At 32.1% G+C, this 23,175-nt stretch overlaps 1 protein-coding gene across 2 annotated transcripts in view; it reads left to right on the top strand.

The window, feature by feature from the left end:
• The first annotated feature begins 19,661 nt into the window (after positions 1–19,661).
• Positions 19,662–23,175, top strand: part of LOC127739453 (E3 ubiquitin-protein ligase RNF13-like) — a 33,506-nt gene continuing 29,992 nt past the window's right edge. For both annotated transcript variants that reach the window (XM_052251239.1, XM_052251240.1), the window contains exon 1: positions 19,662–19,760. The gene's annotated coding sequence lies outside the window, so the exon portion shown is untranslated. The remainder of the gene's footprint in view (positions 19,761–23,175) is intronic.

The raw sequence follows: 23,175 nt of genomic DNA, 5'->3' as shown, positions 1-23,175 counted from the left end.
AGTCACGTTCGGTACTTAGCAGACCAGACGACGTAGATGGTAAAACAAAATCTAAGACGTGTTAAAAATGTCGTTAGTTAGTTTAGATACAGACACATCGTATAGATCAACCAATTCGTGATGGTGTCCATAAAATTTACGGAGTGTCATTTTTAATCTTTCCTTCTCATAACTCTGTTGGAGTAGTTTCTGCTTAAGGAGCACACTCCTGTATATGAAGTCCGTATAGTGTATAAGTAATACTTTTCTTTGCTTAATAATTCCCATTATTTTATCTATCATATGATAATACATAACAGAGAAAAATATAAACCGTAATAGAGAGTTTGCACTCTGTCAATCTAAATTATGTTATTAACAAACGTCGACTGTAAATAAACTCATCATATATACCAGGATTGAAATTTTGTATTTGCGCCAGACGCGCGTTTCGTCTACAAAAGACTCAAAGTGTTGCTCTCCACCTATTGCAGTTTATTCAAAATTCTGACCAAATTGCAACTTGATTTATCAAACCAAACTGTCCAACTGGTCAGAAATTTGAACAAACTGCTGTAGATATCTACAGTCAAGTCGTAAAAGTGCAAGATGATAAAATAAAGCATACTTACAATCGTATTGGACTTTATTTCCACATCATTGATATTTTGAAAATGACAATAGGAATGTATATACATTCTTTTATTGTAATTGTCATTCCAAAGGTGAATTGCTGAAAAATGTCCAAATTTAAGTTTTTGAATTATTTCTTCTAAAAATGGTGTTTTTCTATGCATGCTACAAAGCTTTGTTTAAATTAATCGCTAAAATACCTGGTAAAATATATTTTAAGCTTATATATGTTCTCTTGAAGATTTAAAGATAAGATCAATATTTCAAAAGATCAATGATTTTATATTATGTCCCATGAAAACTTATCAACTATGTATTGTAATTTCACATATATTTTACTGAATATATCATGGTTAAATTCAAACTGATTTCTTATTCTTATGAATTTAGAAGATTTTTTTAAAGAAAAATTGTATGAAAGCTTAGTTTCGACATTTTTTTAGCAATTCAATAAAATACTACCTATCACATTTCGAATGACAATTACAATAAAAGAATGTATAGAAATTCTTATCGAATCTTATCAAATATCAATAAAGTGGAATTAAAGTCTAATAGGATTTTAAGTATGCTGTATTTTATCACCTTGCACTTTCACGACGTGACTGTAGTTTTCTACAGCAGTTAGTTATAATTTCTGACCATTTGAACAGTTTGGTTTGATAAAACAAATTGCAATTTGGTCAGAATTTTGAATAAACTGCTATAGGTGGAGAGCAACGCTTACAGTCAAGTCACAGTAATGTTCTGTTTCTATTACTGTATTCTATGTCATTTGGTCTCTGGTAGAGAGTAGTATTATTGGCAATTATACCACATCTTCTAATTTTTATATTCATATATAAAATTGATTTTAAATTATCATCAAAGTACATTGTACCAACAGGAAGCCTGCATTTCTGTAAAGGAAATCATTCAATTTACTGTTCATTCAACCTTAATATGGTTTTGTGGAATTCTGAGGCGTCTATTTAAAAATGCTTCAAAATTAGCAATATTCCATAATAAATTACTTAACTTTAAAGATAAATTTATTCATATTTGGTAGCTATAAGAGCTGGTAGCATTATGCACTTTTATGAAATGTGTGTCCATATATAAGGAGATAATCATGACTTATTAGCTCCCTTTTACCAAGCGATTTTGTTAAAGAATAAAAATAATAATTTGTTTGTACTGACAGTAAATAGTTATCAAAGGTACCAGGATTATAATTTAATACGCCAGACGCGCGTTTCGTCTACACAAGACTCATCAGTGACGCTCAGATCAAAATAGTTATAAAGCCAAACAAGTAAAAAGTTGATAATGTGACATGAATATATATAAATGAGGCAATCTTTCTAACTCTGCTATTATAAACGATGTTCCATAGCAAGATTTTCAAGTTCAAACACTTTAACAAAAATATAGTTATCATACATTTAATATCATTTTGTCATAGATGTTTATATAAACTAATAAAAGAAAGTTTTTTATCTTATATTAAAGTTTCTTCTCAGTTTCTGTTGATTATTTAATATTGTTTCTTAGGATTTTGAAAAAATTAATATTTCACATACATGACATATAAAAAAAATACACACAAAAAGTCTATGGTAATTTTTGTAAGACTTTGTAAGAACTTCCGAATATTTTGATGATTGCACATCCCATGCAGTTGTTAAATAGTTTGTAACTGTACATATTGACTCAGAGGATGAAAAAAGAGTTTTAAAATGTTCTTCTTCACTCAGTTCTTGTAAGTTGGTGTTAAGTTTCTGTTAATCGTTGTTAAGCTTTGTTTGTCTTCCTTGTTCATATGCCGCACATTTCATTACAAAATGCATCACATTTTCAACTTAGTGGTTCAAACAAAATTTGCAAGTCCTTATTTCTACTGTATTTCCCTTTCTCAATTTCTCAGTTCCACTTCTAAGTTTGGATAAGACTGCACGATGTTTGTTAATAATGTTTTGTGAAGTGTAGGTTCCTGGCAATAATCAGTTTGATTTTCACATAAGTCCTCAATTTAGGCATTCTAGTACATTCGACTTTTCAATTTTCTGCTGCTATAACTTTGAAAGTTTTGGTTTTACTAGGTAAAGAAAGGTCTTACAACTCATACCTAGTAGACTATTCAGGTTGTGAAGATTTATAAATTTACGTTTGTTCATTATTCATCTTATTTCTGTAGCCCAACTGTTTTTCCCGTTGTTTTGTTTTTTTACCCATAGATAAGCATTTTTTTGTAGTCCGTTGTCTATCATACGAATTATTCTTGTCCATAGCCTTATCATGTTCAAATGGCATCTAAGTTGTGCTTTCATCCAGCTTGTTACTCTTGTTAAATAAGGAATGAGTGCTCGCTTACCTACACCAAGAAATGTCCTTGCAGCTCTGGATTGCAGTTCATCAGCAAAGTCATATTTCGTAAATCCGCAGATTTCTGAGGCGCAATCTCATACTGGAACAACTGTATTGTAATACAGCTTTTCATAAACCGAAAAAACCTAGACCTTTAACGCTGTAGTGCTTTGAAATCATTGCACCCAGAGCTCTACTTCCAGATTCAATTAGGAGCTTAACTCCTTCAGTGAATTCTTGATTGCTGCACGCGCCTGATGAAGCTTATTTGTTTAGCGAAATATTGGGTGAATATATAAAATATAACAACTATTTTTATAACACCCATTAGCGTGTTAAAGTTACATTCTTAGGCAGTTATATATATTTCTCTAATTCTTCGTCAATTTATCCCTTTCTGCACCCATTGTATAAAAAAAATTTAATCAACGTGTGGTTCGTTTGATCTCAGTTCTTCATTGGTTAAAATCCGATTATGACGTCGAATTTTCTTGCTTTCCTCTGAATTTCCTATTGTGACGGCATGAAAAAAGGCGACCATGCCTGATGACGTCACATAGAAAGAACACATCTTTTTGCAGATCATTCGAAAAGAAGGAATAAGTTTGCCTGCGTATTGTTTGAAAATCATTAGAGAAACAGATTCCACCACCAAATCTCGTGTAATACGATATTTATCCACTCTCGACAGTTAAATTTTAAATATTTAAAACGCTCGGCGAGCCTCGCGTTTTGAATTTGAAAATTTAACTGTCTCGAGTGGATAAATATCGTATCACACTCGATGCAGTGGTAAAATCTATATATATATATATATAAACGCCTAAAAAGTGTACACAACAACACCAATAACAAAAAAAGGAACTATAAATGTAATTATTTATAAATATTTCGGATAACAGATATCCTTCATCAGTAAATATGATTGTGATGTTGAATGAATCATATATCAGTCTACTTAAATTAAACTATAATAATCTTGAAATTTATACAATAAAAAAGTCAAACCGAACATCAGGTAAGACGCTAGCACAATTCTAAATATGTGTTAAACACGACATAGGTTATATGACTAATTACAGCAGAGAGTTCAAATATATGCTTTTAATAAAAAATAATAATGTGCGATATGAACTAGCACTATTCTAAAACTTTAACGGTGACGACAGTTATGATGTTACAAGAACGATTGCGTCAATAAGAATTCCAAATAAACAGCACTGAACGATCTAAATTTGTAAATATTTCAAATTTGACAACGGTAGAGTAGTTACAACAGAGTCTGCGTATTTAAACATCGCAAACAAACGGCCGTTAAAATATGATAATAAATTTTGACTAAGGTTAACTAGTTGAACGTGGCTTGGCACTTTTACATCCCTCAAAAAATTAAGCAATTTAAATTGGTATATTCAACAGATTTTAGAGATGAGTAAAGTAAAGAAATAGAAACAGAGACTGTAATAATAAGTAATATAACCCAAATGTGAAGCACTGCATGGAGTCGAACTACATCTTTTCATTTATCCCATTTGGTGCCAAAGTTGTTAATTTTCTTATCCAAAATCTTTCCCGAGTGAGTCTATCCTCCCTAGACCAAGCAGAGTTGTGGTCAATGATTGTAATGGTCAGTCGATTGAGATCTGCCTTAGTGTGGCCAGGGGATCTCAAATGTCGAATGAGAGGGAGGTCTGGCTTGCATTGGTAGTCGCTACGATGACCGTTCATTCGTTTGTGAAACGGCTGTTCTGACTCGCCAACATACTGTTTACCACATTTACACTGTAGGAGATACACAACATTTGTAGTCTTGCAATTAACATTGCAAAATATGGTGTATTCTGTAAAAAGGTCAACAGGAGGGTGCCTTTAGTGTTGACTTACCATCCAAAATTTGACAACTTATCTCACCTAATCCGCGAAAATTGGAAAGAAATCGAAAAACATCCTAAACTATCCAAGATCTTTCCCGAGCCACCTGTACTGGCTTTCCGTAGGCCCAAAAGCCTTAAAGACTTGCTGGTGAGAGAAGCTGATTTATCCTCTCAAGCAGGCTCTTCGTCTGTGGGCTCTTGCAAGGGTTGCGGAAACAAACGATGTCTGACTTGCAAACAAATACTGGTTACCCAGACTTTTAACAGTCACTCCACTGGTACAGAATACACCATATTTTGCAATGTTAATTGCAAGACTACAAATGTGCCAAGCCACGTTCAACTAGTTAACCTTAGTCAAAATTTATTATCATATTTTAACGGCCGTTTGTTTGCGATGTTTAAATACGCAGACTCTGTTGTAACTACTCTACCGTTGTCAAATTTGAAATATTTACAAATTTAGATCGTTCAGTGCTGTTTATTTGGAATTCTTATTGACGCAATCGTTCTTGTAACATCATAACTGTCGTCACCGTTAAAGTTTTAGAATTGTGCTAGTTCATATCGCACATTATTATTTTTATTAAAAGCATATATTTGAACTCTCTGCTGTAATTAGTCATATAACCTATGTCGTGTATAACACATATTTAGAATTGTGCAAGCGTCTTACCTGATGTTCGGTTTGACTTTTTTATTGTATAAATTTCAAGATTGTTATAGTTTAATTTAAGTAGACTGATATATGATTCATTCAACATCACAATCATATTTACTGATGAAGGATATCTGTTATCCGAAATATTTATAAATAATTACATTTATAGTTCCTTTTTATTGTTATTGGTGTTGTTGTGTACACATTTTAGGCGTTTATATAATTTATTTATTGTGTACATGTATCGTTACTCGTAACGATCCAGTGCCCTCGTGGGAAAAATCGTTGACTATTATTCAGACGTTTATATATATATATATATATATATATATAAACGCCTAAAAAGTGAACACAACAACACCAATAACAAAAAAAGGAACTATAAATGTAATTATTTATAAATATTTCGGATAACAGATATCCTTCATCAGTAAATATGTCGTAGAGTTGTCTTCGGTTCAGACGTACTTATATATATAGAAAAAAGTCAAATAGAATCCGTATGCTGGTAACATATAAGAAAATGAATATAAGATAATGACGGTTTCAATTCATCACTTTTACTAGCGCTTTCACTGCTTTCACAGATCTTCAGTGACTTGTATACATAAATGTTATAAAACAATTGATTGACGTTAACAATAGTATGACGTTAACAAATACAAGGGAGACTACTAATGTCATTTTAAAATTGGAGTAAAGTCTTTAAAATGTTTCGTAAAAATTAAAATATTATTTATCATTTAATCCCGGGTTGAGAATGTTTATGAATAATTCTTCTTTCTTCTTCCGGAGAAAATCATTTTGACGATTGACCATATACAACGGAAATATTTTAAATCGTCCATTAGAACAACGATGGAAATGGTCGTTTGCCCTGATGATTGTTAAATCTTCATGGTTGGTTTGCTGTCTATGTACAGTCATTCTAGTCCGCAGTTCTGTTTTTGTCTCTCCAATATAAAATTCCTCACAATTTGAACATATGAGAGAATAAATGACGTTTGAACTTTTGCAAGACATATTTTGTTTAACTGTGAAATGCTTTCCATTTTTGACATAAATTGAACTTTCTTCTATTAAATCTGGACATGTCATACATCGTTTATCGGTACATTTTCTAACAATAGGCAAAGTTTCATTAAAGTCGAATTTTGAAGATGTTAAATATCGTTTTAGACTTTTTGACTGTCTTTTACTGTTGATGATCTTCTTTTTTTGTAATACTTTGTCCATTTTTTCACTTTTGTGTAAATTATTTTCAATTTGTCGCATGAAACTAAATATATCATAATCTCGTGGGTTATATGTTGTGACAAACGGGATAATTTTGTCTAAACTGTTTGATGATTCTTCGGGTGTTTCGGATCGCCGTGATTCTGTAATGATTGGTCCTTTTATCAGTGCCTTTTGAATTCCGTAATCTATCACTTGTTCCGGATATTGCTGCTTTTTTAAATACACTTTTAATTCTTCCAATCTTTAATTGCGTAATAGTTCTGTACTTGTAATGGTAATTATTCTTGACGCTAGATTAAAAGGTATATTTAATTTTACATGTTTTGGATGATTTGAGTAAAAATTTAAATACATATGTGTATCGGTGTCTTTAGAAAAGATATCTGTGACAATTTCATTGTCTTCCGTTATAAGTACTAAAATATCCAAAAACGGCATTTTGTTGACATTTCTGTTAATTGTGAAACGAATATGTGGGTTTAAAGAATTTAAATCAGAATGAAAATCTGAGACAGATATATCCGAATTCCAAATTATAAAACAATCGTCAAGAAATCGTTTCCAGTTTTGACGTAGGTAAATGGCAAAGTCATTTCCGTATTTATGGTCCATACATTTTAAAGACTTTACTCCAATTTTAAAATGACATTAGTAGTCTCCCTTGTATTTGTTAACGTCATACTATTGTTAACGTCAATCAATTGTTTTATAACATTTATGCATACAAGTCACATTACCTGAAGATCTGTGAAAGCAGTGAAAGCGCTAGTTAAAGTGATGAATTGAAACCGTCATTATCTTATATTCATTTTCTTATATATATATATATATATATATATAAGTACGTCTGAACCAGTGACAACTCTACGATAGATTTTATCCATCGGATCACCAGTGATGGTGATACAAGGCTGAAAACACATTCTGTTTACATAATTCGTCTAAATAGCAGCCGCTATTTAGACGAATTATATATATATAGATATAAAAAGATGTGGTATGAGTGCCAATGAGACAACTCTCCATCCAAGTCAAAATTTATAAAAGTAAACCATTATAGGTCAAAGTACGGTCTTCAACACGGAGCCTTGGCTCACACCGAATAGCAAGCTATAAAGGGCCCCAAAAATAACTAGTGTAAAACCATTCAAACGGGAAAACCAACGGTCTAATCTATATAAAAAACGAGAAACACTTATGAACCACATCAACAAACGACAACTACTGAAAATCAGATTCCTGACTTAGGACAAGTGCAAGCAATTGCAGCGGGTTTAAACGTTTTAATGGTACCAAACCTTCACCCTTATCTGAAACAATAGTGTAAGATCACAACATAGAAAGACACACTATGAAATATCAATTGAAATGGCTTAACTCAATCAAAAGACATATTAACACCAGTGAACATACACTGGACAATTGATCTATGATACAATGTACATACAAAATAAATAAACTAAGAGAAAAATAATAAAAGTAACATGTTATACCGCTGTGAAATGTTAAACAATTTAAGAAAAACAATATGCTTGAACAAAAATATCAGCCATTTGCAATTACTTTAAATACAGGTAAATGAAAATAATTTTGTTGTTAGGTATAAGTGTACAGTTCAAATAGAGAAAGGAAATATTTTTACAAAAAAAAATAGAATTTGATGTTCATAGTACGAAGAAGTGAAAATTTATGGTAATACCAAACACTTATCAAAGCTGGTATATAGACCAGAAATAACCCGGAATAACCTTAAATAACAAAAAAGCATTACAATTAGTATCAACAGGTCAAATAAACAACAAAGTACGAGTTGAGAGTACTCGCAGTTACTGACAGATAGTTAAAAGCCAAAAACAATTAATAATAAAAAATCATGCATCAGAGACTAAAATCAACTAAAACACATCACAGGGATTTAGTATTTTAACGTCATGGACAGTCAAAGAAGACATGACTTGTGCAATGCCAAAAATAAATGTATCGACAGGCAGTAAGATAGTTAGGAATTAACCTCTTTATAGATCAAAATGAACGTGGTTGTGTCTTTATACATCCCGTTTGAAAAGAATACAAATTTAATAAGTTTGTTTAAAGGTTCAATGAGTTTACACGGATCACATAGTGATTTCCGCGCTTTAAGTACAATATTACCTTAAAATTTAGGATGTGAAATACCGTTTCTAATCAGTTTTCTACAGGTACAGCCAAATTTACAAATCAAATCTTTGTATCTATGAAAGAATTAAGTAAAAGTTTTACGTAATTTATGGTAACGAAATCCCTGACTTAATAATTTACCAGTGATGCATTGATTACGTTCGTTAAAATCTATGACATCACTACACACACGGGCATAACGAACGAGTTGGGATATATAAACACCGTATGATGGAACCAAAGGAACATCACCGTCTAAAAAAGGAAAATTAACAATAGGGAATGAAAAGTTGTCTCTTTTGTCGTAAATTTTAGTATGGAGTTTTCCTTTAGAGATTGAAATGTCCAAATCTAGAAAAGGACAACTACTGCTGTTTGTGTTACTAGATTTAGTTAAAGTAAGTTCTTTTGGGTAAATTTCGGTAGTATATTTAGAGAACTCTGGATTATTTAACGAAAAAATATCATCTAGATAACGGAAGGTATTGTTGAATGTATCAACCAAATGTAACAATGACGTGTCTTTACTGAGTTTGGTCATTAACTGAGATTCATAGCAATACAGGAATAAATCTGCTATTAAAGGGGCTCAGTTAGTACCTATAGGAATACCTACTACTTGTCGATACACTTTATCGCCGAAACGTACATATATGTTGTCCAGGAGAAAATTTAAAGCTTCAATCATATCTTCACATTTCCAGTAAGTGTATCTTGCATACTTTCCTTTTTCGTTACAGAAAAAGGCTTTAAACGATTTACAGCAAATAAATTTGTAATGAGATTTTTCAAAAGACCATTTAATTAAATATGAAAACTTTTTCTTGATAAGATTGTGTGGAAGTGTAGTTTAGAGAGTAGAAAAATCATAACTGTCAACAGAATTAAAAGGACCATCAAAAGCATGTATTTTATCTAAAACCTCTAAAGAATTTTTAACACTCCAAAAATAATTTATACCATTATTTTCATAAGCTTTTTTATATATATATTTACAAATCTAAATTGAAAACAACGTTCAAACCTATATTTGCGTTGGATAAAAACCACAATTTTTATACGTGTGCATGCAAAACAAATTTCTTAGTAGAGGGGTCTTAATACAGCACAAACAACGATTGCCAAATAAACGGATCACCAGATGTAACAAAATGGATCTTAACTATTAATTTAATATCAAACAGAAAACAATAAACTTGCGGAAAAGATGGTATACCGCAAACAAAAGGTGCAAAAATTTGTACACCATATCCGGATTTCGACAATTAATGTCTCTTCAGTGATGTTAGGAATCGAAACGGTATTTGGAAGGCCATATATATATTAGTCATTCGAGTTCAAAAACTCTGTGATCCTATTACTTATTAAAGAATTGAACAGGTTTACTTCTGTTGACATTAAACTAATTGACCGATGGTTAAGTGGCACTCCATAACCTTTCCCTTTCTTAAGTATAGGATGGATGATACTGCAGTCCCATTTAGTTGGCAAAATATTGTGATCAGATAACAACTGGAATAGTTTCAATATTTTCATATTTAAGTGCTTTATTTGGTATGTTTTCTATACCAGTAGCTTTGTTTTATTTTATTTTTTTGTCTTTGTGGCTTTTAGTGCATCTTTAACTCACTCAAGAGTTAAATCAGAGTAGAGTTTAAGTTCATTTGTAATGCTCGTTTTTAAGGTTATAAATATTGTTTGTTTCGATTTCTAAACTGTCCATTTGGTCTTCCCATTCCTTTATCAGTTTGCGCGTGTTTTCAAGAAATTCATCACTTACCTGAGTTGATTCTGTATCTGTGAATAAACCTGAAAAATCCTCATTCTATTTCGTTAAGATTGCATCTGAGTAATGTGAGACAGTACCATTTTCTAGTTTTACATAGACATAAGAAGATGTGGTATGAGTGCCAATGAGACAACTCTCCATCCAAGTCAAAATTTATTATAAAAGTAAACCATTATAGGTCAAAGTACGGTCTTACAGTCTATAACACGCTTTTCAATAGTCGGTCCAAATTTATTGATTTCTTCACAGAAGTGTTTTCGGATTGTTGGGTTTTAAGCTTGATATTTTGTCTCTTGGACTTGCATGTATTGACGTTCTGCTTGGCGTGTTTTTTTGTTGGGTTTTTTTGTCAAAATATTTACTGTTCTTTTCTCTAGGGATTCCTCTACACTGTAAGTACAAACTTTCATTATTTCTCACCTGTTGCCACAATCAGAGAGTTCATTGTTCCACCAATGTTTTAGTTTTCTACGACCATTTTTCTGTTTTATTTTTTAACCGTTACTTTGTAATTAAGTTTCTCATTTATCTCATTTTGCACCAATAAAAAAAAGTAAAATAACAAAAATACCAAACTCCAAGGAAAATTCAAAACGGAAAATGGCAATATCAAAAGATCAAACGAATGGAAAACAACTGTTATATTCCTGACTTGGTACAACATTTCCTTGTGTAAAAAACGGTGGATTAGACCTGGTTTTACAGCTAGCTAAACCTCTTACTTGTATGACAGTCATATAGCATTCCATTATTTTGACAACAATGTGTGAGCAAAACGAAAATACATAATAGGTAACAATGTCAAAAAATGGGGTACAGCAGTCAATATTGTGTTATAATCTTAATCACTATAAAAACAAATAACAAATATACACAAGACAAATGAAAACACTATTGCACGTAATTAAGAAGATAAACAACGTCGGCACCTATAATTAATGAACAAGATGCTGAAATTGAATGAAGGTCTGGTAAATCTAAATGAGACCATAACAGGCATATCCAAATAAAGTTCCACGAAGTCACAAACAACTTATCAATCCTTTTAACAAACTTATTTTAAAAGGTTACCAATTCAACACTGTAGTTAGATCTTTGAATATTGTTTTTATTGGTATAAATATTGATTTTGGTTTCAGTAAATTAAAACCATACTAAATATTATTGTTATACACATATGCACTTTCACGGTACTACATTCTGTCGATACCTATATTTTGGCATTGCACAAGGTCATGTCTTTCTCTGACTGTTAATGACGTCTTTACACTAAATCCATTGGATGTTGGATATGTACTGATTGATATTTTAGTCTTAAATACATGATTTTTTATTAGTTGTTATTGGCTTTGATCTAGTCTGGTCTGTGTTAGATGTTTTTTTCTGCTTTGTATCGATCTGATGAGTTAAGCCCTTTTCAACTTTTTTATATAATTTGTTTTTATGTTATGCTGTAACACAACTGTCCCATATTAGGGGAGGGGTGAGCGCTCACAAACATGTTGAACCCCGCCACAGACTGTATGTGCCTGTCCTAAGTCAGGAGCCTGTAGTTCAGTGGTAGTCGTTTGTTCATGCCTGTCATATTTGATTTTCACGGATTGTTTTGTTATAAATTAGGCTGTTATTTTTTCTCAATTGAATTGTTTCATATTTTTCATGTCAGGGCCTTTTATAGCAGACTATACGGTATGGGTTTTTCTCATTGTTGAAGGTCGTACGGTTGCCTATAATTGCTTACATCCACTTCATTTGAACTTTGTTGGATAGTTGTCTCATTGGCAATCATACCACATCTCCTTATTTTTGTTATAAAAATAAAAATATTGAGAAATGTTGTGGGGCTGTTGAAATTTTTATGTCTTTGGAAGGAGGTCTTGAATATTTTTTTCCTTCCTCGATATGCTCAAGCGGAGACTTTAAAAAAAAAATCCAATGTTTCCTTCCAGGTCCTCCCCCCAATGAAAGAAAATGACCAGTCCCTTTGATGTGATTTATATTAGAGTAAAATTATGCGTTTGTTATTGATGTGTCTTGTTGAACCTTTTGGTTTCAATTGGATATTTTGACATTTTTGCTGTGCCCTTGGATTTGATTGCTCTTATTGTGTTTAGGGTCAACCAGAGCTGACTGCTTGTTGGTGGGTAGTTCCTGCTCAGTCGAAGACCATGTGGTGAGCTCTGGATGTCTTTTTGTGTATTGTATTTTGGTGATTTGGTGATGTCTTCATGCCATTGCCCCATTACTTTATATAGACAGCTTGTAAACCTGATCTATCAAAGACGACAATTGATGGCCAAAGCTCTCCTGGCCTTTTGAATATATATATATATATTCAGGCGAGAAACAAGATATAAACTGACTTGGCTTGGTATATACATGTACATGTATCAAATAAAGTAAACACGTATAAATTCAAATTAAAATTAATATTTTAAAACAACATAAAAATATAAAAGCGTAAAAAAAATGTTGAAAAAAAGAATTGTGTTTGTGATTGACCACGAAAAAAATACATGTTTTCTGGTCTGGGTAAAAAAAGGATTGACTTGGGGTACAAATCCCTTTCCCACCCCAGAGAATCAAATGGTTGCTCCCTTAGGAACAATAGAGCTTGAAGATGTTGAGGAGAAAGATCAGACACAGTTATTCTTACATCAGAGTTGTACACAACAATTTTCCACCAGCAAAAGATGCAGGTGATACTGTTTCACCAAGGAGATGGATGAGGAAGAGGAAGAGCTTTCTAAAAAGATCATAGAAGAAGTAAACAAGCAGTTTAACACATGCCAGAGAAGACCCAGATTTTATTAAAAACTGTTGAAGCTTTTTTTGTTATTAAATATTTTACATTCAAATCGTTATTAAATATTTTACATTCAAATCGTTATTAAATGACAACCAAGCTTTTAGTTTATGATTATTTGATTACTAAAGAAAATCAATTTCTGATTACCAAAGCATATATTTAATGACGATTATGAGATTATATTGGCAAAAAAATGGTTATTATGTGATTACTGGGACCCCCAGGGGCCTCATCGATACTTCAAGACCATCATATATTATTTGTGAAGTTGATACGGAATATTTATCAACAAGGTCTTGGTATCTTCCGATGAACTGTTTTTTTTAGAAGAAAAAAACGAGACGTTCTTAATTTGACATAACCCTGGTTCGTCAACTTTCTGCTCAGACACTGGTGACGTTTTATAAAGTCTGTGTAGCAGCTTCAAGCTCTTGAATACCGAATGAGTTGGGGAATGTATATCCCATATGCAGGTGGAGTTGGTATATTGCTTTTAAGGTGGGGGAAATTTAGAATTTCAAAATTGAAATCGTCTCGTTTGTCATAGATCCTGGTACTGAGATGACCACTGATGTCAAATTCGAGGTATAAGTCTAAAAATGAGGCGGAGGAAGCCATGTCTGTTGTTTCTTTAATTTCTAGTTCTGGAGGATATATCAATGGAACCCAATCAGAAAAGTTTGTATTATTAATGGAATGAACATCATCAATATATCTGAATGTGAAATTATATAATCTGGCTTCTTTGATCTTCTTGTTTTTGATAAGTGTCTGAAGGAACTCCGACTCATATGAAAATAAGAAGAGGTCGGCAAGGAGAGGCGCACAGATCGTTTCCATAGGAATGCCGACAATTTATGAAACAGTCTGCCTCCAAATTCAATAAATATGTTGTCAATAAGAAACTCCAGCATATTGATCACTTGTTCCTTTGTGTAGTATGTTTTACCTTTTTGTTCACTATTAACAAAATATGCCGTATGGTATCCCAAAGCAATAAATTTATAGCGTATGCTACCATTTTTATATTGAAAAGCATTGTGGATTATTACTTTTAGACGATTGTTTTCAATTTCACATGGGGAATGGTGTTATACAGGGTTGACAAATCTAAAGTTTTGATAGAATTAATTTCAGAGAAAGATCGAGATTTAAAATTATCCAGAAGTTCTTTAGAGCTTTTTAGAATCCACATATGGTTAATAACACTACGAGTAAACAGTATCACAGTATTTCTCTTTCACTGCGGACAGGTTCCTTTGTAGAACATGCAGATGAGCCGGCAATGTACCGTTGTTTGTACGGGATTTTGTGAAGCTTAGGTATCCAATACAAACAAGGGAAGTACTTAGATTTGATGTTCGATGTAATGTTCATTGAAGCCATGAAGGACTTGTGATTAGCCAAAATCTCATCCTTATCAAATGATGTTTTTGTATTTGGGATTACCTGAGTGGTCATTTATTCCTAATTCTTTTACAAGACACTCGTAGTAGTACGATTAACATAAAAAAACAATAGTATTTGGAGCTTTGTCCGAAGGAACAACAACATATCTATCGTGAAGAGATGATAAACATTTCACAGCTTCTTTGTATCTAAAAACGGACTTTGTTCGATCATTCACACAGATTTTCAACTTATGAATTCGACGTTTTATCAGAGACCTGATTGAATTGACCCATTCTGACAAAGTGTGTAGTTCAACTTATTCTTGTTTAGCCCATGTTCTGGCGTAGTCCTCAGTGGAATCCATTATTATCATGAAGTTACCGTTCCAATTGATGTGTTGGGGTTCTCTGGATTTAGGACCATGAGCTATCACCTTTCAGTGATGGCCATGTTGAATTATGTTTAGATCCACAGTAATAATATGGTCAGATGGGCTGTAAATATAAGGTGAGTGGGAATAGTCACAAGCCAGGTAGTTAGGTATTCTTCTAAATCAAGGTCCTGCAATGCTAGCTTATCTTTAAATACTTTAAGTGCAATGGTTTTGGTGTAACTGTAGGATACAATAGGAACAGAATGATTTTGAAAATAAAGTGGAATTTTAGATGTTACCTCTTTGTGATGAAGAACGTTGCTGATATTAATAGCATCAATTCCTTTATTGTAAACACGAACTGAAAGGAATTTCCTCTTTTCATCATGTAAAGGTTCCGATCTTACTGGTTTAAAAAGACGGAAAAGAGCTACACCCCAAATTATACTGACCAGTCTGTATATTGGAGAAATGTATTTGTGCATCCCTTGTCAAGTGCATAATTCCTCAAATATTTAAGAAAATTAACAGGCAGTGAAAAAATAATAGTTCTAATGTAATGTAACCCTAGCGGATGGTGACGATGTGAAAGAAGGTCAACAAATTCTGAAAATATGTCATCAATTTCTCTTTGAATGACTTGATCATTTTGTGGTCTATGAATAACATTTTCAACAGCATGAGCTGTGCATTGATTTGAAAACATGTCTATCGGAATAAAGTTTGTGATATATCTTCGATTTTGTAACTCATTATTATTGATTGGTCTATCTTTTTTGTTGTTGTATAGTTTCATACATCGATGTATCTTTAGATAACGGAATGCACCATACGAGCGGAAGGATTGAGGTGAATTAATACACGTCCATTTTCTAGTTACATCATCGATCGATCAAATATCTTATTATCAGGGACTTGAGATATTAACATCACTGACTAGTATTAAATAAACGTTAAACTTTTATATTGATACATTATGACTTACCTGACTTAATCCACTTCGTCCCATGGGGGACATAGGGCGACCACAGTGGCTTTCCATCTTTTCCTGTCCTTGGCTAGTTTCTTTGTTTCTCCCCATATTTTCCCGATTTTCCGTAGATCAGAGGTTAGATCTCTGCGCCAGGTCGTTTTTGGTCGCCCTCTTTTATGATGGCCCTGAGGATTCCAATCTAACGCCTGTCTAGTTACGTTTGTGTTGTTTTTACGTAACGTGTGTCCAATCATTTCCACCTACGTGTTGTAATCGTTCTTTCTATTGGTTCTTGTATTGTCCTTTTCCATAATTCTTTGTTGCTAATGGTGTTTGGCCACTTAATTCCAATAATGTTTCTAAAGCACCTGTTCGTGAAAACTTGTAATGTTTTGGTACAGACACAGTTGTTAGTCTCCAAGTTTCTGACCCATAGAGAAGTATAGATTTTACATTTGAGTTGAAGATCCTAATTTTGGTGTTTTTTTTAGTGCTTTGCTCCTCCATACTGGTTTAAGGATAGCAAATGCTTGTTGTGCTTTTCTTTTTCTAGATTGAATATTTTCATCTGTCCCTCCTGATGTACTGATGACACTTCCAAGATATGTGAATTCTGGGACATCCTCAATTTCAGCATCTCTCACTTTGGTTGATACATTAATAGTTAACATTATTTTTTTTTTAATCATACATGAATACTTTCTTTTATCAATTGATATTGTAAGTGTAGTCCGTATTCTCAAAATAATTTAACGCCATACTGATGTTAGTACTTATAAATCTATTTTCAAGACTTTATTTTTGTATCATGAATGAAGTTACCATTATTAGTACTTAATATAATATTCATACGTCTAGATAAAACCATGTTGCCATCTACACCCTAATGATTGTACACGATTAGTATATATTTATAAGCGTTTGATATACGCAATACACAGCTTACATATAATGTCATTTTATCAAAGAAGAAATATGTGATAAATAAAAAAAAATAATTTGAGTATATGAGTAGAACAGCAAAATTGCAAATTTTACATGTTTTAAGGAATTGTATATTTAAATATATAATTCCTTGGTGTTTTGTAAATCCTGCATCAAAGGACGTCACTTACCAAAATAAAAAATAAATAAATTTTAATGTTCACTGATTGATACAATATCATGTTTGTTACTCTGCCCTTAATGGGCCATTAATTGGTATAATAAAATATGTATTGCATTGTATTGGATTGTATATACTAGGCGCGAAGAGGAATTTGGGCCAGGATGTCAGGCTATGTTTTGTTTATATATCGAGACAATATTTTATAGATTGATTTTCATGAAATTTGATCTAAACGAAAGTAATAGAATGTTTTATCTTATTGGGGCCATTATTTAAGTCACATTTGTATAGAGATCCTACTCAGAGACATGTGTAGTATCAGAAGTCCATTACTAGAGCCCTAGTAATAGAGGTAGTATGACAACAACAACAACAACAACAACAACAACAACAACAACAACAACAATAATAATAATAATAATAATAATAATAATAATAATAATAATAATAATAATAATAATTATAATAATGATAATATTATTATTTATTTAAAGAGGGTAACCCAATTAGTTTTCACTAATCTTACTTGGGCCCCATAAAGTAAGTACAAACATGATATAGCACATACAAATAAACAATAAAAAACTGAATTTTTTAAAAATATATTTCATGCTTTTTTATGCGCATTTAGAAAAGGTCATGGATGTCAGACAACTTTGCTGAGACTCCTTGAAGATTGGAAAACAGCTCTGGATAAAAATATGTATGTGGGAGCAATACTTATGGATCCTTTGAAAGCTTTTGACTGTCTACAACATGACATTCTTTTAAGTAAATTATCTGCCTATGGTCTTTCTGAAAGAAGTACTCAGCAGTTGGGCTGACATTCAGAAAGGGGTACCCCAAGGCTCAATCCTCGGGCCTCTATTATTTAATATTTTTGTAAATGACATATTCTTTTTGATTGAACATGGAACCCTTTATAATTATGCTGACGATAATACTCTGTCATATGCTGACAACGATTTTGAAAATTTATTATGTACACTTGAAAGAGAGAGTGCAGTTTTGATTGATTGGTTTAGATTTACTTGTATGCAGGCAAATCCTGATAAATTCCAAGCCATTGCAGTTTGAAATAAAACATTTGCAAAAAAATGTGAAACAACACGTTATAAATTGCATGCGTCCGAAGCGCTTTTCTCGATTTACCTTCATCAGGAACGCTCAAAGCCGAATATTTGAAAGCCAAGGATGTATAAGAACCTAAACAGTTGAAGAGCTATATCACCATCTAAGGCCAATTTTGCATGAGGGAGTTGAATCCTTAGTTTTTAACAATTTCAAAATTTATTAGTGGAGTATTTTAGAAAGTTTTGTTATAAATCATGTCAGTGCCGAAGTACTAACTACTGGGCTGCAAAGAAGGCTGTTTTTAATATACAGTCAGCTAAAATATCATGTGATGAGATTGTCAAACTTTTAGGTATCGCTATTAATTATCAACTTAATTTTAATAACAACATTAAACATATTTGTCGTAAATCATCTCAACAACTGAATGTTTTAAAGCGTATTGGTTTCTATCGTACTAAATTAAATAAATTGACCATTTTTCACACATTTATTCTATCTAATTTTTATTTTTGTCCTTTGGCATGGCATTTTTGAAAATAATACCACTAAACTAGAAAAAATTCAAGAAAGGGCTTTACGATTTATATATGAAGACTATGATGAATTACTTGTACAAGCAAAGGTTCCATCAATGAAAATTAGACGTATGCGTAAACATGGCTATTGTATGTTTTAAAATCTTATATAAATTGTCACCACCGTGTTTACATGATTTAGTTGTATTACCAGCTTTCTAATCATGCTTAGTTTACTTTTTATATGCTTTTAGCTTTAATACTTGGTATGCTTTTTAGCTTTAATACCTTGTATGCTTTTTAGCTTTAATACCTAGCGTATCTGATGCTTATAATCTGCTTATTACCACCGTGACCATGCTTTTTATAGCGCTTCATTTTGTGTTATGTAACTTATTGTATGTGTATTATGTGTCGTATTGTTGTGTCTTGTATGTCGGTTAAAAGCTCATTAGAGTTATGTTATGTCCTTATTTGTATACTATGCCGACTCTAAATAAATCTTATTTATTATCCTAGCTGGGAATATTGTACTAATATAATAAACAGTTCCAGGTCCAATCCGATTTTGTGCTTTAACATAAACATAGACTTTTTATATACAACTTAATACTATTCATATTTGCTGTTTATTTTCATCAAATGAATAAAGGCAATGCTCTTGTACAAATAACATGAAATAATACTAAGAAGATCTAAGAAGAGAGGTTTTTTTCGGAATTACTTCCCCTGTTTAACATCACGTGATTGAACACCATTTCTCGATTTTCAAGATGTAAACATTGTTACTTTCTGGAAAATTGGATCAAAGACATCAAATGATATAGGAATATATGTAAGATAACATTGATAGAAGTGATTCGCCTGTATATATCATGTATAACTGCATTGACTTGCTGCCTGTTATGAATTTTCTCATTATTCCTTGCTCTTGGATTTGCCACAGTTAGGAATGGCTGTTCGTGAATCACTGTACATTTCTTAAGATAACTCTGACTGAATATTAAACCAATCAATCCTCTCACCTGAACTTGGCGATCACAATACTGTGGTATAAAATTTTATTCCATTGTTGTACCAGAATTGTTGTTTTTTTGTGATTTTGTATTGTACAACAAGCATGGAAGTATTATAATAATTTAATATAAGATGACATTACTTTTTGACACTAAAAAGCTAGAAATAAATAGACAAAATTGAATAGATAGTTTATTCTGAAATATAAAAACATTCATAATATTATATTTTCAAAAATATATGTTGCACTATTGTCTTGATTGAAGATAGCAAGTGACACACTATAATATCAAATTGCTGGATTTTAAATTAAATTACGCATCTAAATGTGCATGCACAGCATTGCCATAAATGTCATTTTCATTCTTCTATAGATTTTGTTATCATCTGTCCACCTTGTTCCTTCAGAAATCAGAAGGTCAATTGTGTTTATCTGTTTATGTTCCCCAATTTTCTTCTGAAGGGTTTTCTTGTCAAATTGCTTTATGTATTTTAGTATGAAAATAAGGAGATGTGGTATGATTACCAATGAGACAACTATCCACCCAAGTTCAAATAAAGTGGATGTAATTATAAGCAATTACAGGCAACCGTACGAACTTCAACAATGAGAAAAACCCAAACCGTATAGTCATGATAGTCAGCTTTAACAGGTCCAACATGAAAAATATGAAATAGTTCAATTGAGAAAACTATCAACCTAATTTAAGCAAAATAAATATGACAGACATAAACCAACCACAACCACTAAACTACAGACTTCTGACTTAGAACAGGCACATGAAGAATTTGGCGGGGTTAAACATGTTTGTGAGCACTCAACCCTCCCCTTAACCTGGGACAGTGGTGTTACAGCACAACATAAGAACAAACTATAAAAATCAGTTGAAAATGGCTTAACTCATCAAACCAGACATGGCAGGGTATTTATACATCCCTAACTAAAAAAAAGACACAAAATACAGATCTGAGAGTACTCGCAGTTACTGACAACTAGTTCAAAGCCAATAATAATTAATAAAAGAAATCATGTATCTAAGACTAATGTATCAATCAGTACACATCTAACATGCAATGGATTTAGTGTAAAGATGTCATTAACAGTCAAAGAAAAACATGACCTTGTGACTGCTGAGGTATGTATCAATGAAGAATATAAAAATGTTATGGTGCAGTCCGGTGTATCCGTGCACCTAAGACTTTTGTCTTCACTTTTATAATCTCATAAAACCAATAATCGGATAATATTGTGTGAAAAATTCATGACATACTTTAATAAATCTTCTTTATGTATGGCTTCACCCTTAAGATTTTATGTTATGTCAGTCCAAAATTAGGGAAACCCCTGTTTTGACAGTTCATCAAATGTCCGTTGAGTTCGCTCTTGCCTTCTAAAAATAGCTTATTTTGAATACAGGAAAGATTTTATACTACGAAATATAGTTCAGTTTGAATTAAACAGGCTGCCAAGCATGTAGAGCAAAATTTATTTCATTTTGATAAAAATTTGACTTAAAATGAAATCAGTTATATCTGATGATGTACATGATGTAATTTTTTTAATGGAAAATGGTTAATCATGCCGATTCATGGCCATGGGATTACATGTACAATTATAAATTTATGCTTGAACTTATCCATTTTAATCTTTTTTGTCCATTCGGAAGACTAAAACAATTGCATGCTTGTACATGTATGACATAATTTAATTGGATCATTACTTTTAACAACATCAATAGTGGATACTGGTATACAGTATAATTTTTTTTTCATTCAATATCATATACCAGTAATGTAATCGCCATGTTCACGTGATCCAAAACCCACCAAATTCGGTTACCAGAATAGCACTTCCTCTTCCATTCTTCTTTAGTTAAACAATATTGCCTTCATTCTTTTGTGGCTGACTATAGCAGGTAGGTACATTGTATGATGCCTTGTATAGTTGGAGATTTTTGGCAGATGTACATGTAGGTATTTGTTCTTGTATACAGCTATTATTACTTTTATGTAGGAGGTAATTTGTTATTTTGTAACACGTGATAAGTCATCCTTCTTTTTTTACCTTGTTAACTTCTTCTTGCAAATTTCAAGTCAAACTCATTAACTGTACATGTATTTGAGTGTAATTAACTCGAAGGCATCTCAAACAAGCAGGCTGCCATTCAATTGGCTAATAAAAGTAAAAATCCAAAACAGGATGGTTTACACAGTACATGTATATTCAGTGATGTATTCTTTTAAAACTATTTACACTGGTCAGCCTGCTGACAAGTTTCGATGTGACTGGGCCCAGGGATGATATTCACTCTGGTCCTGACGTCCTCCAATGAATTGACTCTACTACCAATTCTTGTTCACTGGAAGAAGGAATGGTAGTAAACATCTCTCTTCACTCTTGTTTGTTTAATTTGTGGATGCAGCGCCATTGCTGATATTACTAATAATTTGTCTGAAAACTCTAGTATCTCCAGAATCGTTAATATTGAAGTAATAAAACGATGAACTATTATCTTTTCATGCAAGTTATAAAAAAGATACAACTCATATTTCCTTGTCTAATTCGATTCAAACAACAGTTTTAGAAAATAAAATGAAATGTGATGATAAGGTACACTGTTTAGGCAACACCTTAGTTACAATGTACTTGCTGCATAAAATGCAGGGGGATAGTAACAGGTCCTCAACAAGTAAAAGAGTTTTTGTGATCTCTACCAAAGTTTAATTCAACAGACTTTGTGGCAACAGAATACATCTAAACTGATTATGATGAGGATTTCTGCAGTGTTTTATGATAATAATTTATTTTTTGTGATCTTATTTGTGCAGTAAGTATATCTTAAAAATGAATGATTATTGAAAGTATTGTCTTTTAGCCATTATTATTTGCGGAAAATGATTTTCAAAAATGATTTAATTTACATTGTACCATATCTTCACATTTCATTTCATTTTTAATACTGTTTTGTTTGATTCATTTAATCTAGACAAGGAAATGCTGAGTTGTGTGTTTTTTTATAACTTGTATGCAAAGGTAAGTGTCACCATGTGCATGGATATAATCATTGATAATGTCATCCCTTTAGTTATCACCTCAATGATTCTGAAAATATTACAGTTTCAGACAAAGAAATATCAAATCATGCTTTAAAATGATATGTCATATGAAAACAAAATCAATAATCAGCTGATTATAAAATGTACAAACATTTAAGAGCTTAGGGTATTAGCAC

Source organism: Mytilus californianus, unplaced genomic scaffold, assembly GCF_021869535.1.
Source record: "Mytilus californianus isolate M0D057914Y unplaced genomic scaffold, xbMytCali1.0.p SCAF_4, whole genome shotgun sequence".
Lineage (NCBI taxonomy): Eukaryota > Metazoa > Mollusca > Bivalvia > Mytilida > Mytilidae > Mytilus > Mytilus californianus.
Note: the sequence above shows the minus strand (reverse complement) of the source record. Positions and strands in the feature narration are given on the sequence as shown.